The sequence below is a fragment of the Tachypleus tridentatus genome, chromosome 9 (genome assembly GCF_004210375.1).
Source record: "Tachypleus tridentatus isolate NWPU-2018 chromosome 9, ASM421037v1, whole genome shotgun sequence".
Lineage (NCBI taxonomy): Eukaryota > Metazoa > Arthropoda > Merostomata > Xiphosura > Limulidae > Tachypleus > Tachypleus tridentatus.
The window spans coordinates 44,900,961-44,918,371 of NC_134833.1; the positions used below are offsets into that span (position 1 = coordinate 44,900,961).

A 17,411-nucleotide genomic window follows, 5' to 3' on the forward strand; every position below is an offset into this window, starting at 1 on the left:
TAGTAGCAAAAAGTGACACAGTGCATTTCTGTAGAAAAGGCCTGTTTTGGAAAGAATAAAAGGCTACTAAGATGAAAATATAGGCATGGAATCAGAAATGTTCAAAAGGTTAAGCATCTGATTTATTAATTAAGGAAATCAAGTGCTCTTCTTTCTAAGAAAAATTTAGAACTAAAGAAGCAAAATAGGAACTATTGGATAGAAAAGGCTGGAGATGATGCTGATTTTTAACACAGTTAAGTCTGAAAAGATTACCAATTGTATATATGAGTGGGATATAAACATAAGAACATCTAGATTATCCATGAAACAGGGTCCAATTTCAAAAATAATAAAACTGCAGAAAAAGATAACACTATGTAACAAAACTTTTACTTTTTCTTGTTCCTGGGCAGAAAGTGTTATTTCCCAATTGCTTATGCCTAAAGTAAATAGAAAAGACCTATTTTTCTCTTCAAACTTTGCTTTTGTGACCTGATTTTATCAAAGATGGCGTCGAGAAGATGCAAGCATTTTCCAGATAAATTCTGCTATGTACATGGCCAATTTATCAAGACAAGAGCAAAAACGTACTTTGTGACAACATCTGCTAAAATCTGTGAAGCCTACAAAGCATATTTCAACATGCCTGTTAGGGATCAAGACAAACCCTGGGCACCTCATTATACCTGCGAGCACTGCAAAAAAACTCTAGAAAGTAAGACAGACTGTTTTTGCTTTCTTGAATAGTAATATTTTATATTATACAAATTTTAGACCTTATGAAATTTAAATATCTCAAAGAGGAATATAATAGTATCAAGACTTTGCTAGAAGCCTTGAAGTGTGATGAGTATGGCTGGGATGTTATTGGAGACTTAAAAATGGTGGCATTCCTGATGGGTCTCCAAGGAGGTTTTACCAAGTTTCCCTGTTATCGTTGCCTTTGGGACAGCAGGGACACCACAGCACACTACAACAAGAAGCACTGGCCACAACGGACTGAGTTCTCTGTGGACCTCCAGAAGGTGTTGTTTCCACTGTTGCACATAAAATTGGGTCTGAAACAATTTGTCACAGCTCTTAATAAGGAGTCTCCTGCCTTTAAGTACCTTCAAGACTTCTTCCCTAAGCTGTCTGAGGCAAAGGTCAAAGCTGGTGTTTTTGTTGGACCACAAATAAAGAAGATCCTGGAGTGCACATAATTCCCCAAGAAGCTTGGTAGGAAGGAAAAAAAAGCTTGGGGCAGCTTTGTCACAGTGGTTCAAGGCTTCTTGGGCAATCACAAGGCTGAAAATTATGTGGTGCTGTTTGAAGCTCTGGTGAAGAACTACGGCAAAATGGGCTGCAGAACGTTCCTGAAAGTCCATATCCTTGATGCTCATCTTTAACTTCAAGGAAAACATGGAAGCATACTCAGAGGTCCAATGCAAGCACTTCCACCAAGATATACTAGACTATGAATGCTGCTACCAAGGAATGTATAACAAAAACATGATGAGAGACTATATTTGGGGGCTGATACGTGAAAGTGATTCACATTACACTCACAAATCTCAAAAAACTACTCACTTCTAAACATTTTTGTATAACTTTAGTATAAATACATGTAAATGAAAATGTGAAAATTTGCCTGTTTTTACATAGAAAATAGGTTAATTTCTAAATTTCATTATCCAGGTCACAAAATCAAAGTTTGAAGGAAATAATAGCCAGTTTCTGTACTTTTACAACACAAGCAATTAAGAAATAACACATACTATCCAGAAAAAGAAGCACAGCCCACAAAAAGGTAAATATTAATAGTCATAATCACTTTTGTAAAGTTTCAAGAACAAGCATCAGTAAAGTAACTTCTAATAAAATTGTTAAAGGGAATGCTGAAGGAAAATGAAGATCATAGAGCAGGAACTGGAGAACCTCCCCATGTGGAGAGGACAAAAAGTTTAAAAAATGCTTAACAAGTAAAAATAGAATATATGCTGTGAGAATATGTGAATTTTTCAAAAATGATAAAAGACAAAATATAAAAAAAAAAAACAAAGTATAGTAAATATGAGTCACAAATTCCTAATGAAAAGCACCTTGAAAGCATAGTGGTTACAAAGAATATAGTTCAAAGCATAATTAAGTCTATCTTAACAAATAACCATTTGTAACAAGAGTGATTTCTAAAGCTATTACATGCTAAAGAAGATCCCATTACATCATTAAGTGTAGATGGAAGTTGCTCATTGATAAAGAAAACTTTGAAAATTATGATCTTGATAACAAATGTAATGTAACAAGACAGTTTAGGTAGAGAAGACCAGATATATTATTAAAAGTAGCATACTGTATCTGAATTAGTAATTTGAGGTGTGGATATGTCAGTGTTTGAACAAGTCAGAAATAACTGACACTTAGCAATAAAATATGAAAAAAGAGGTATAAAACAAATTAAATTATATCAAACATAAGATATTACTTATAATTACTGTGTAAACTTCCCAGAGAATTTTTTGGATTTATGAAAGTGAACAACTTGCATCTCTGTACAAGATTTAGTATAAAATGGTATTGTAGTCTCAAAATTAATTTTTATAAGGATGAATGGTTCATAAAATTAACAATGTAAAATCTAAAAAGAAATCATTAAACTTTATTAAGCATACAAATCAAAGAACAAATACTATATCACTGCAACTTCATGAATGTGAACTACTTGCATCTTTCTGTAAGATTTGGTAGAAAATTCTATTGGAGTCTCAAAATAATTTTTATAAGGATGAATGATTCATAAAATTAACATTGTAAAAGCAAATCAAGGAACAACTACTATGTCACTGCAACTTTAACAACTATGTAGTAGCAACATGCATATAACTAAGGACAACAAGGACCTATTCATCCATTTAGGCTCTCCCATCCAGTACACTAAAGTTTAAAATAAAACAATCAAACCCAGCCCTTATCATTCAAATATTTATCAAGTCTTTCCTTAAAGATACTTAAATTAACTTCTTCTATCACATCTCACAGCAATACATGCCAAGGGCCAACCACCTTGTTGGAAAAATAAAATTGTAAAAGCTCAAAATAACTTCTATCATGCCAAAGTTAACATTTTCCTAAACTGAAAATATATTTCTGAATAGATACTTACGTCTCTCACAAAAATCTTTCTGGATTAGTACTTCTCTCTCTCTCAGTACAAACTTTTCACTCACCACTAGCCTCGTAATCCCTCCAATCTTCTGTATATCAACATGCAAATTATCATGGATTAACTCTCCACCAGTAGGAGTGTAACACTACCCCTATCATAACCAGCATTCTCTCTAACAACAGTAAAGTGTTGCTAAAATAAAAGGATGGAAATATGGATGGACCCAAAAATGTATTCATTATTAATAGGACCCCTAACTGATTAGTAGCTAGAGCACCACAGACTATATACAAGTGTTTGACCTCAATCAACATCTGACAGCATCTGGAATTTACATCAGGTCTGTCATAGGAAGATGGTGCTCAACGTTTTGCCTTGAAAATTAGTACTATAAATAAAAATAAGCTTCCTTACAAGACATCTCTCCATGTGTGCTTCTCCAACAAGACCAAAACCTGCTCCACTGAAAACCAACACCCATCAGATGGAAGGAAATAAGGAAAGCCCATGATATGTTCATCTCCAGTCTGAAATGTGACAGCATAGGGAATGTATTGTCCAGTCCATGATAAGAACAGGGTACCCAGCTTTGCACACATGGGAATTCATGTGTCTTGTCCAGCTTCCAACCAATACAAGATCCCCAGGAACTGAAATCTAGTGGACAACAGGAAGAGGGACCACAATTTGGGATTGCATCTACAGTCCAAAAACTGGCATAATTGGGAATTCATTGTCTAATCCATGGTAGGAAAAGGGTACCATATGAGAACTTACATGGTTAAACTATCTCCAACTAGCACCTGATCCACTGGAAACTCAAATCTGGAAGATAGAAGAAAAGAGGAATATCTCAATCAAAGGAGCAAAGTGCAAAAGATATGTATAAAAATTTGGAGAGTTACAACCAATATTTGGCAGTATCTAGAATTGTGCAATAGGTCTGTGTTAGGAAGGGTGTCACATCATTAACACCAGTGGAATGCCACCAGCCTACTCTTATGTGAGTGACAATATGCACACTCAAGAGGACAAAATCAATGGTCCACCACTTCTCCACAAAAAGAAGTGGGAAAAATGCATTAGAGAACCTAGAGAATAAAAACATTGGAGACAATTCAATGAGTTATTACATACCTTATTTTAAAAAGCATGGCTATCATGTGAACAGAGTTGATCAACCAACACCACATGGCATTTGGAGTTGTACATCGGATCTACAGTAGGAAGAGACTCAACACCAATGAGTCTCAGATATGAGCAGTAATTTCTGTCTACTTTACCCATGAAGGCCACAAATGTATGGTCTGGAATGATTATGAATCCCAAATCCATGAGATGCGTCTATGATTCTGTGATGGGTTACACTGTTTTAAATATGTGATACTGATGCATAGATGACAGTTAGATGAAGTCAAACAACCAACATATACTGGCATTTGGAATTGTACAACATGAAACAGATGGCAAACATCCAAAGAAGACACAACTGTAAGGGAATGTGTGGGGAAAAAATCACAGGAAAGGGTAGGATTCAAATGAAAAAACAAATTGACACAGAAATTACTAAAGAACACAGCAGGTGTGTTACAAATCCTAAAGCCCTAGCTGCATAAACGAATTGTACAAGAGTATATTGGAACTGCAGGTGAAAGAAGAAACAAACATGGCAATACCTGATCACAAAACACATCAGAAAAACAGTTACAACAAGTCATCAACATTCAGAATTGGGACAGCAACTAAAAAAAAAAGAAAGAATCCACCAACAAAGGTTAAAATGAAGAATTATTAAAAACATAAAGGGCAACATGATGGTTCCAAATCCTGGAGTAAAGATGGGAGTACAAGGAATGAAAATGAATAAAACCATATAGCCAGGTTACAATAATGTAACATAGAAGCAAAACTGGTAACCTGAAAATGAAAAATGAAGCCACCCAAAAGCCAGCAATATGGAAAACAGATAGGTCCCCAGTAGAAGGCTAAGTGAAAATAGGGCAGCATGAGGAATAGGAGTAATGAAGAGAAAAGAAACTAGGTATATAGATTAACAGTGTGATGTATATCAACAACTCTAGGAAACTGTCAAAGAAGAAGGATGAACTAGATAGGAAAACCAAGGAAACATTATGTCTGGAAAAACATGACCTTCTAGCAAGAAAGAAGATAAAAGTCACACATAAAGAATGAAAGGATGGATGTCACATTTCAGGGTATAGCTGATAGAGGAGCTGAAGAGAGATGAAGCAGCAACACCAAAAAATCATTACAAAAATAAAAGTCATGTTAGAGTCAGTCAAGATGGAGCCACCACCTGAACACAACACAGAGAATTATGAACTATTAAGAGCAGAAGAGGAAGAATACAAAATGGTGAACATCTATGCAGGAATAACTTGTCCAATCCAAACAGTGAGTGTCCACTGCACCTGCCAAGGAATGAGGTACAGAAGAGCAAAAATGGGTAAGGTTTATATTAAGATGAGATGTAAAAAGTCCAAACTGGGGAAACCCCAAAGAGCACATATTAAAAAAAAATTAAAGGACCCAAAGATTATCCTTCAGAAGAATCCTGTTGGGACAAGATAACAAATGTATGACCTGATTCGAAGTCTCCCAAAAATGACATGCCGACAAAACGATTTAATGACAGTAGGTTCAAAATTCAGGAAATACAAAATTTGCAAACAAAGGACTCTCAGTCATATACCCCTAGGTATGGTGATGTAGGACCCTACTACAGAAATGTTGGAGTAAAACATCACCGTCTTGTCATAAAAAGCCAGTAGGAAGGAAAATACTGTTTGACAAAGAGCAAGAAGTGATAATAGAGTTATATAGAGAGCAAAGTCTAAACAAGTTCTCCAAAATCTTCCAAGTTTCAAGACATGCTCCCCAAATGGAGAAAGAAGCATCTGTAAAAATGACAATCCAAATTAGAAGAAAGAAGAGGAACCCTGTGATTAAATAGTGGTCCTATCAAACTAACAGTCAGTGCAAACTATAAATAATGAGAAATGGTAAGAGAAACATCCAGGGAATTACAAACAAAAAAATATTTGGTGAACCAAAAAACCCACAGAGGATAGTGCATGTTGGTACAACCAACAGGAACTAGATCTACAAGGGAAACTCACATCCCCAAACGAAAAAGAACTTCAATGCAAAAATGAAGGTAGAACATGAGAAGTCACCCAAAGGACATACCACAGCTCTAGATCAAAGGAGGGAAGGTTGTTCCCAACCAAAAATTGTGATAAAAACACACTAAGAAAAACAGAATCTGATCAGGTATGAGATGCTAAATCTTCACTTTGATGAGCTAACCCACACAGGCAGCTTTCCAAAGAAACTGAATATGTAAAGCAGATATGACCAGTGAAGAAGATATAAATATCCAGTCATTCTAGAAATCATGTACACTAAGTTCAGAGAAGGAAGCTGATGAGCAAAGGTTTAGACCACTCAACCAAACACAGAGGGAGCACAAATGAGACCAAACAAAAACATGCTAAACTGAAAACATACACACAGGTGAAGAAAAAGAAATGTCTAAATGCTGGAGAAACAGAAAAATTACAGGTATCCCATATGTTAACCTATGCAATTCACCAAACAGGTGCAAAAATTCTTGAACAAGAATGATCTCCACACAGTAGGGACCATGGAGAAAAAGGACATGTACCACCTCTCACTGATGCTGGGAAGAAACAGGATCCCACTGAGGATGAAACAAAATGGACTGCGACATAACGGGGAGGGAATAGTGAAAATGGAGTTATGGAGGCCTGCTGAAACAGCACTAGTCTTCAAATAGTAATGAAAACTACCAACATCTCATGATATAAAAAAGGTGCCATGTTCAGTGCATGCAATGAAAATGAGGATAAAAGTACCCTAAAGAAAACAAGATCCAATCTTACATTTGTCAAATGGTGTTGAAGAGGAAATGCATGCCACTGCAGCAAAAAGTGTTGATTATGACTTACATAAAAACAAATACTGAAACTATAAAACCATCCTAACCAAAATGCAAAGGGAAACTAAAGCATGGATTATAATTGATAATGTAACACATAAACAAGAAAGTTTCAAGAAGGAAATCCAATTAAAGAATCAGAGTCCAAACCCCACATTGGAAAAACAATCCAAAACATATGAGATGAATTATGGTAAATTGAATGAAAAAAGAAAAAACATGATAGGCAAACATACACAGAGGACAAAGCATTCCAACCACTGAATACACATGAACCCTAAAATAATGAATATGAACTCTATTATCTGGATAAAAGGAAAAACCAAATAACACTAAAAGAGGGCATGGGTAAAAATCCAAGGAAAAGGGAGACAAAGATAACAAAAATAACATACCCAAGGAAACAATGGCTACAAAAGGTAAAGGAGGTCAAGGTAAGACTCCCCAAAAAAGATACATGATGGAAAAACATATTCTGGAGGGTAAAAATAAACTGCACTAACTCACATCCACTCATTCAGACACATCTAAGTGCTGAAATAACAGGCTGCTCAACAGGTTATACAGAAAGTTACCAAAATTGGTACAATTTCTGACAGAACATAATCATCATGCTTGGGGCTAATAATTGTGTTATTGCCACCATAAATATGAATGAGAAGTCTGTTATAGCACTGATATCAGTGGAAGTTGTGATTACCTGAAATTCTGAGTGCATAACTCACGAAGCTGAAAACAAAAAAAAAGTAGAAGAGGTAGGTTAGATAATGTAATTTAAATTGCAATTCTCCATCACAAAATGGAAAAAATGGCACTAACTAGACAACACTTAAAAGTAAAATCTTGTGGACATAAACACTAAATTGTGAATGAAAACATACACGTCTCTAGAGTTAAATTACCAACCGAGAAATGATTAACAGATGCATTATTATAGAGGGTGATAGTTATGATAGGGGTAGTATCACACCCCCTTTTGGTGGAGGGTCACTGCACAATCATTTGATAGAGGGTGGTGCTAATCAAGGGAGGTAAGATATAGTATTGGAAATTTGTACTTATGTCTGTTAGTATTACCATTTTCACCATTAAATATCAAAAATGGTGATATATCAACCCTATCAATTTCCTTAACAGTGTTAAAATCCTCATTCAGATTTCCTCTTAACTTTTTTTACAAGAAAATATAATTTCCAATAGTTTAAACTTTCATTATATAACATCCTTTCATCCCAAGTATCATCCTTGTAGCCCTCTATTGAACCCTTGCAAAAATTTAATATTCTTTTTAATATAAGGATCCCAAGACAGTGTTCCAGACTTGGTTAGGCCAGTGATGTACCCATGTTTCATATGTGTATGAAAAGTATAAACACTGTGAATATATGTAGTATAGTTGTGACATTCACAAATCATAATAAGGAATTAATATGGTTGAACACTTAACTGAAAGGTGGTCAGAATAAAAATGAGTTTGAAAACAATTATTTAGTGGAGCAAGAATAGTGCATAAAACCCTCATGGAAAACAGTTGCTTCCTGTGGGACAAAGATGAAATTCATTATGCCTGTGCATAGTTACTCAGCATGCACAGTCTGAGACTAAGAGACACCACTGATGTCATACATGACTTTACTCAAAAATACAATTAGCTAGTGATAATGTGAAAAGTTATGTGTTTAGAATGCTGGAAATATTGGATTCCACTGAAATGCATGGTATAGTTGTGTAACCCCACTACAAGAAAGAATAAACTACAAATCTATGTAGGCATTGGGAATGGTCATATATTGTAAATAAAAGAATCAATGATGTGGTTTACAGAATACAAAAGAAAAGGAAGTCCAAGCCAAACTTCATACACCATGATCATCTTTAGAAATATATCAATGACAGAAAGGCCCACTGTATAGTTTTAGAAAACTTGCCTGTGGAAAGTCAATCTGCTGAAGAACTTGGGGTTTATGTTGAACTTACTCCCAGAGGACACAGATCACTAAGGAAAGATTCACTAGTAGATACAATTTACCAGGAAGAATTCTCCCAGTGATAAGACATAAAGTGATACCAAGATATTATCCTATCTGTGTACCACAACCTGTGGAAAAGTATATCACCTAAAGATTTAGTAAATAAACAGTTTAATGTAGTTTTATTTGTATATTAAATTTTTTCAAGGGACTTCACAAGTCTAGAAAGGGCTGTGGTGTAAACTACATTTTCAACGTTTTAATTTTAATGTTTGTTAGAGAATGCATGAGAAGGCTCATGCAAGTTATGAATAAAGATATTCTGTGAAATATGTAAAAACATGGGTACAATATAAACATGATTAATGAGAGGTGACTCAGTTTGTTCAGTATTAGAAGTAAAAGTTATTGCATCTGTGATTAATATTCTGTAATTAAGTTTATAAGTTAAACATACTTTAGTTTTCAAACATTTCTGTTGAATATTATTTAAGTGGCTGTATTTAAATTTAGTCTGAGAATAAATGTAGTGTGTGATAAATATTACTGATGTATCTAAAAAGTAATCAATTCATTGTTACCTAAAGTGGACTTGAAATTACTTTCATCAAATTATCCAAAATACCTGCCCAAGAACAGAAAACATTATGACAATGTTAAGAAAATAATTTCACCATGAATAAATTACACAGGCTTACAAATTTAAACCACATAAAAGTCATTTTGGTTTTAATAACAGATTTTCCATAATTTAGCTAAATAGATTTTAAAAAATAATATTAATTTCTTTTCTATTACATTAGGATTTCTTACAAATTGGAAGGAAAAAATTCTCACTTAGATCAAATTTACCAAAATTTATCAAATATAACAGAATATGTTTGAGTCATCTACACAACCTCTAGTTGTCACACTGTTGAATAAATAATATTGAAAAGAAACAGAAATAACATACACTGTGTTTTTTGTGGGTTCTAAGATGATCAATAAAACCCTTACATCATGATTGGTCTAGAAGAATCTAGAGCCAGTGGTTGTCAACATTTAAAGCATAACAAAGTGGGACCAAATTTCAATGAAAATTATTCACTTACATAAAAGTACATATAACATATTGTGAAAAATGTACTTGTGCTAATGTTCAGTGGTGGTTATCCTAACCACATCTAAGTCGAGCCATTCAATGCTGGTGTAAATACTGTATGGCATGTGGCACCGTAAAGAAAGACTGACCTGAACAAGATAACCCCTATAGTGTGTAGAAAAAAGTTGCCTACACGTACTTACTATCATTGACTACTTCCCAAAGTGTACTGAGGCTTATCCACTGGTTGAAAAATCTGCACAGTCCATAGGTAATGGACTGGCAGAGTTCTAAACAGTCCAATTCTGAACATCTGAAGAGATCTGTATGTTAATTTTAAATCCAATTGTTCTCAGAGTTATGTAAAGTGTTAAATATAGTGTTAAATATAGTGAAGATGTAAACTAAGCTTTATCACCTTAGTCCAATTAATTAGTGAAAATGAAAAGTGTGACTTAGACATTCAGATTCATGCTTCTTAAATCTGTTAACCCAGATCAAGTTGTCAAAATGGTGTATCATGCAATTTAACAGAGAAGAATGGATTTTTCACCAAATATGCTAATGTTTAGTCAAGAAGTCAATATTCCATAATTTCTACATATATATGTGGAGTGTACTAAAATTTGGACTACTTGATGTGCATAAGTACGTGTATCAAAAACTAGGTAAAATCACCATATGACAGAAATACTATGATGAGACAGTAAAGGAATGGATGTGGCAAAGTTGAGAGCTGATGTGGTGCTAAAACCTGGTGGACCCCATCTATTGATTTGATTAATTGTTTCATTAATGCATGAATAAATCATCATATGTGTTGGTTGGCTGTATCCGTACCTGACCAACGAACCTCTGAGAAGAGTGGACCTGAGAGAAAATGTAGTTGTTAAAGATGAGTCAAATGAGGAAGTGCTAAATTTAGAAGAGAGACTCAGCTGTGATGGTCCACATAACTGAAAAAAACTACCTTTTATTCAGTATAGTTGGAAGTTAACCTTAAGAAAGAACTAGTACAACTATTAGGTTGAATGACTGATGACTGAAATGAAGAAGTGATCCTTCCTTTCCAAGGTATTAAGTGATGTTCACCATGCAATGTGTATGCTATATTGTGAGCTATCCACTTGATTATCATAAACCTGAAATGGCTGGCATTACTAAATACAATACCTAGTGTATCACCAGTTTGTAGAACTGAAGATTATAACTAGAAGTTTGAAAACTTAGCTGACAGTGTTGCAATGCTCACTTTCTAAGTTATTAGATATTACTGTCAGATACAGTATAAGTACTACTTTTTATGATTACCACTTGATAATATAAAGTATGGGTGGTTTATTAATTTCAAAATTAACGACTAAAATAAATTTCTGACTTTGCAACCCTTACTTTTTGAGCGATAGAGCAAACTTGCATGATAAGAGTCATCCCTAGGATATTGGATGTTATCTATTCAGTTAATACTTTTTAAGATGGCTAATGCCAGTAGATATACAACCTAATGCATCTGCAGATCAGTAGATATACTATCTAATGCATCTGTAGTCTGAACAACCAAAAACGATAATTAAGAGTTCAGAAACATAGTCAAAAGGACTTTTGGACCTATGCTTTCAGAGTTACTAAATGATTTTTTCTAAGGCAAAATATCAGAGGCTTTCTTGATCTAGCACAGTTAGGAATAATTCCATAGAAAATACTTCATAATCTTTTTTTTTTGCCATTAAATTAAAAGGTAACAGAGCTTTTCTACAAAGAGTGAAATAATTGTGTTTTCATGATTATATATTAACATGCAATAATGTTTTGTTTTAACATGCAAATTATATTATTGTTTGTTGAAAAATTTGGCATTACAGTTATCTGTCTTGTTAATTATTTTAAAGAGTGGGTATTATATGTATTAAGAGTAACTTGGTAACAAATCTAAGGGAAATTTTATATACTAGCATCATTTGTTGAAATCTAATGTAGTTATTGTTTGGAGATAAGTACAAACCTATAGAATAAGCCATCTGTGCTCTGCCAACCAAAGGTGTCAAAACCTGGATCTAGCATCATAACTCTATAGGCATAACACTGTGCCACTGGGAGGCCAAGTCTAATGTGATCAGTTTGATAAATAGCTTGACACATAGTACAGTAAGTGAGGCATTTTGGAGTCATATAGTCTCTTCATTAAGTCAGTAAAGAGTCTGATATCAGAAAAACAACTTGATTGTGTAACCTAATATCTGAATAGTCACACCTGTGTCCAATAGTGCTGGGATTAGTGAAATGTTTTGTACAAGTGGTTAATCAACCACTAATAAAAATCAATACACAGACTGTTAATACATGTTTTAATTGGACCAGTATGACAATATTGGCATATACAATAATAACAATAAGAATATTTACTTCTAATTAATGAGAAATTTGAGCTGAGAGGTGCAGTCAGGCAAGGTCTGTAATTATTTACTTTGAGATGTCTGAAAAGAAAAATGCATGAATTTAACAGCTTGCAAGTGGCAATCACCTAACTAAAAAAAAAATTGCTACCAGACAGTAACTTTAGAAAGAAATCCCAAAACAATTATAAAACAATTAGATATTGTATGTGGGCCATGTTAGGGATCAGGAAAGTGAATACCAGTGATGTAGTGCTAATTTTTAGGCACAATGTAAAAGCTGAAATGAGCCTAAACCTCCTGAAATGGCACCTCAAAGTATAAAATTTTCCATAGAAATAACTAGAAAAGAAGCATACACTTGCCAAAAAATAGTTCAGTATGGAAAACCAACTTAAAATTGTTAAACCCTTAAATTCATTTGGAATACTTATTTCCAAAGGTATCAACTCATCAAATCATATCTGCATGATACAATTAACACAGAATAATAGAATACTAGTGAGAAAGCTAACTAATCTGACTTTCACAGCTTTATTAAAAAAACAAAAAACAACCAGCCCATAACACTGTACTTAAGCACTTTAAAGAATAAACTTTTTCAATGAATATGATGGGGAAATAAGTGTACACTTGAAAAGAATAAAATAGTAAGGGGAACCAATTTATAATTTACTTGTCACAAAATGTTCTGGCCCAAAACCAGTTTTTTTAACCCACAAACCCACTGACAGCTCTTGATTCTGAAGGTACCATCTCAACCAAATATATATTTTTATGACACACCTGCCTAACACTGATGGGTTTTTCACAACTCTTGCATCAGTTCTCAGGTAAACTGGGTCCTTCTGTCATTCACGGCTTATTTTAAAATGTCTACTCCTCAAAACACTCTAGGTGCTAGTGATCTGATCAAGTCTACAACTACTCTACTAAATGGCTCTTCCATGAGAGAGATCTCACCTAATGGCATCTTTGCTACATTCCCTGTAGATGTTGCACTTTGGCAGATGTCACATGTATGCAGAATCTGGTCATATATCCAGCAATCAACTTCCAGCTAATGGAAATTGCAGGTGATTCTGTCGATTGTCTTCTTTGCTCCTAGGTGTTCTCACACAATCAACTCTGATCTGTTTAACATCCCCATTTGATCTGATACAGCACTCTCTTCTGGCCCTCTATTCAATAAGTCCCTTTTCCCTTGGTCTTGTGCTTGACTTCCTTCAAGGCAATGTCCTAAAGTTTCTACAATGAAGAGTCTTTCTTCTGAGCTTCCTTCAGCTTCTGTATATCTTCATTTAAAATTCAGCTTTTCATGACTTGCAGGGACTTGATGTCTTACTTGCCTTTCTTTTCTTGAGTTAATGTGTTGATTCCAGATGCCTTATCAGTCTTCTTGCTGTTTAGATTACCAAAGCTTCTGCTTCTTTGTATATTACCAATCCCAAAGTCACCAGTGTGTACTTTTTCACACATGGTCTTCAGGTCTCCCAACATGTCGTGGAAAAGTTGTGCACTGTCCCTTTACTCTGCATATACAGATGCACCTTGCCTGTCATCTGATCATCAAATATTACAATGGTTCTCACAGGAGACTAATGCACCCAGTGTTATGTTTCACTTTCTTGTCCCTGACATAGCCTTCACCTACTGGCATGATGTGATTTGTTGGCACCTCTCGTTGTTTGTCACATACTCCAATCACTACTAACACTGTTGATCCACACCCTAATTTGGGCTGAATATCAGTTATGCACTGCTTAATCATGACAATAGCATTTCCTTCTTGTAGCATTTCTTCTGGTTGCAATATCCATTGTGGGAGTTACACTTTTCTTTTTTCTTGCCAGAACTATCTTTAAAGGTAGCTCAAAATGCTTCATGTTGAGAGTTCTACTGTTGCTTGTTGATGACAAACTTGCTCTCACTTACAATGTACCCCATTTCATAATGAGCACAGCATCACTTCTCCTTTTTTCTGTTAACCTCTTGTTACCTTTCGTGGCATCCTGCTTCTGGTCAGCTACTCCTGCTTTTTATTTCAACTGATTTTTCTTAGAATTACCAGTTATATTCATTCTAGGGGTTTCCAAATATTATTCTGGATTTTGGATCATCTCATTCACATCTTATGTTTCTCTCTCTTTTAGGAACAATGAAATGTCAATAGAACATGTAATCATGTACTGTTCACATATTACTAGATCTGACTGTCCTTTAAAAACTGTCTTTACACAGAGTCATATCTGTCTACCTTGTGTAGTATCACTGAAGATGTGCCACAAATTGAAATATAATTTCTCCAGTATCAGGTTTCACTTTGAACTTACAACAAAACCTTCTTCAGTAAGTTCATAATATTTCAACAAGGCCACCAATTTTAATTTGCCAGAGTCCATGACATCCTTTGGTGCCCTGACATTTTATCAAATTATGTTCTGAAGTAACTGAACCTGCTTGCATTAACTTTGAAGAAAAAAAAAACAATTATTTAATGCTCTAATTACAACTATGATAACCAACTGTGTAATGAACATTATTTACATTTGACTTGTTTTACAATATCATTTTAAAAGGAGAGGACTGTGTGTTGTTTGTTTATTGTTGGAATGTATGGCCAACAAGTCACAGGTACTTAATGTAAAGAATCCAGCTCATACATAAAACCTGACACTAAATGACTTAACATGGAAAGGCACACACAATCATCCATTGTTACTGAATTTTAGTAATATTAGCAGAATTACTGGCATCAAAGGTTAAAATTCCAAATCTGCAGCATAAATTCTTTATACATCTGGATAACTCCAGCACAATTTAAGTACACTTGTAACATGACTTCCACTATCTGAAATTCATAAACTTTTCAATTAGTCCTTTACAAATATTCTAACTGGTCCTCCTGGGAGTTCAAGTGGTCCTTATCAGCTTTCAATGGTTCACTTCAAAAATGTGTGTACATATATATATTTGTCAATTACAAATACATATTGCATGTATGTTTAACATTAAACAAAATGTTTTATCTGAAAACAAGAATTTTTTTATTTTATCACTTTTGAAATGAACATAATTCTTATATTAATTCAAATAAACATATAACAAAAAGTACAGCATTGCTATTTTAATACTGATCAAAATACAAGGTCTTTCTCCATTGAGATACCAATATTTATCATACTTTGTTTGGATTGATCCCATTATTTACATCTCCAGGAATCTCTTTTTCATATTAAACATCCTATAGATTCTTAAAATGTTTAAAAATAGCCCAGAGATCTCCAAAAAGCTAGAAGCTACACTTGGGGGATTGAAGTAAATAAGATATTTTAACAAGACAGAAAAAAACTATGGCTGTAGGAAAAAAAAAAAAATTATCAAAATTTATATTTGATGGTAAGGTAAAATACAGGGTGTTTAGAAAGTCACTATGCACTTATATATTTATTAACAGACATGTTTCAATATAGAATACAGGTGGTAATTATGAATGACAACTATAAACAATGTTGAAAGTGACCCACGTTGGCATCAATACAGGCCTGGATCCTTTTTATTTTGTTTCTAAACACTGCTATCAGTTGCTGGCTTGAAGTAGACTGAATAAAATAAGATTACAAAACTGCACAGTGACTCTCTGAACACCCTGTAGAAAAAAAAATGTTTGAAACTGGACCAATTGCATTATTATTTCACAGGACAAAAACAAACCTATGGTTACAGAAAAAAGTACAGAAATGCATGTTTGGTGTCAAAGTAAAATAGGAAAAATGTTCTAAATTAGGCCAATTACATAATCATTTTTGTTTTTCCTGTCTACTCATAAGCTGACTAATACAAATTTCAAACTCTAATGCATGTGCTCTTACCATATACTAAGTCCTGTTCTAGTTTTAATAGTTTATTACAACAAAACCAAATGAGCTAAAGTTTTCAGTATCTTGTTATGTGACCAATAAAGATTCTTCTTGATTTTTGAATTATAATTAGTGTCCACTTATTAATGGCTGAAGTTTTAATGAAGGTGGTAACTACACAGGAGAAAGCCAAATCTGTCATATGCTCTGCAGAAATGATCTTAGTGACAACTGTTTAATGGAATTACTGCCATCAATATGCTAAGAGTCCTTCCTGCAAACACAGCATCAGGAAGTGGGACTTTCAAACTCATATCACCAAGACTTATCATTTGGTCGTAAAGCTCGGACTATTTGCACTTTATACACATAAAGATGCAAAGTTCTTGTGTAAGACCTTTTGTATCATTGATTTTGGTTGCTGGAGTTCATATGAAACATCACAAATAGAATTTCAAGAACTGTGTTGGAACATCTCCTGAATATCAGCAACAGTTTCTTAAGAAATGCCTGAATGACCACTTCAAGGCAGGTCAACCACACTTTCTGTCTCATGAAACTTGTGAAACCACCTCCTACTGCTGGATTTGGAGGAAGGAACCCTGCCATGTTGACGGCAGTAATTTTAATGAACAGTTATCAATGATCTTGACTCTGTAAATCAGATGACAAATTGTGCTCTCTCCTGTGTTGTCACCACCTTCTTTAAAACTTCAACCATTGGCAACTAAACACTCCAATTACAACCTTTAAATCAAGAAAAGTGCCTTCATTAATTATGAAATATGGTGCTTAAAACTACATAACTCTCGCTCTTTAGGTTTGGTTTTGATAAGTTTTTAAATTTGGAACAGGACTTTGTGGACACTTTGTATATCAACCACAATTGCACACACTGACCATAAGAATAGTTCACTAAGCCATACTATAAGAACAGGTAATAATCTTTAGCAAAAGATAAAAAAACAACTTTGAAAAGATGAATTATTTTGATA

General features: G+C 34.2%; 1 protein-coding gene across 1 annotated transcript in view; it reads right to left on the bottom strand.

Moving 5' to 3' along the window:
- LOC143225173 (fasciclin-2-like) overlaps nt 1-17,411 on the bottom strand; it is a 117,034-nt gene that overhangs the window by 86,923 nt on the left and 12,700 nt on the right. The gene's annotated exons all lie outside the window — the stretch shown is intronic.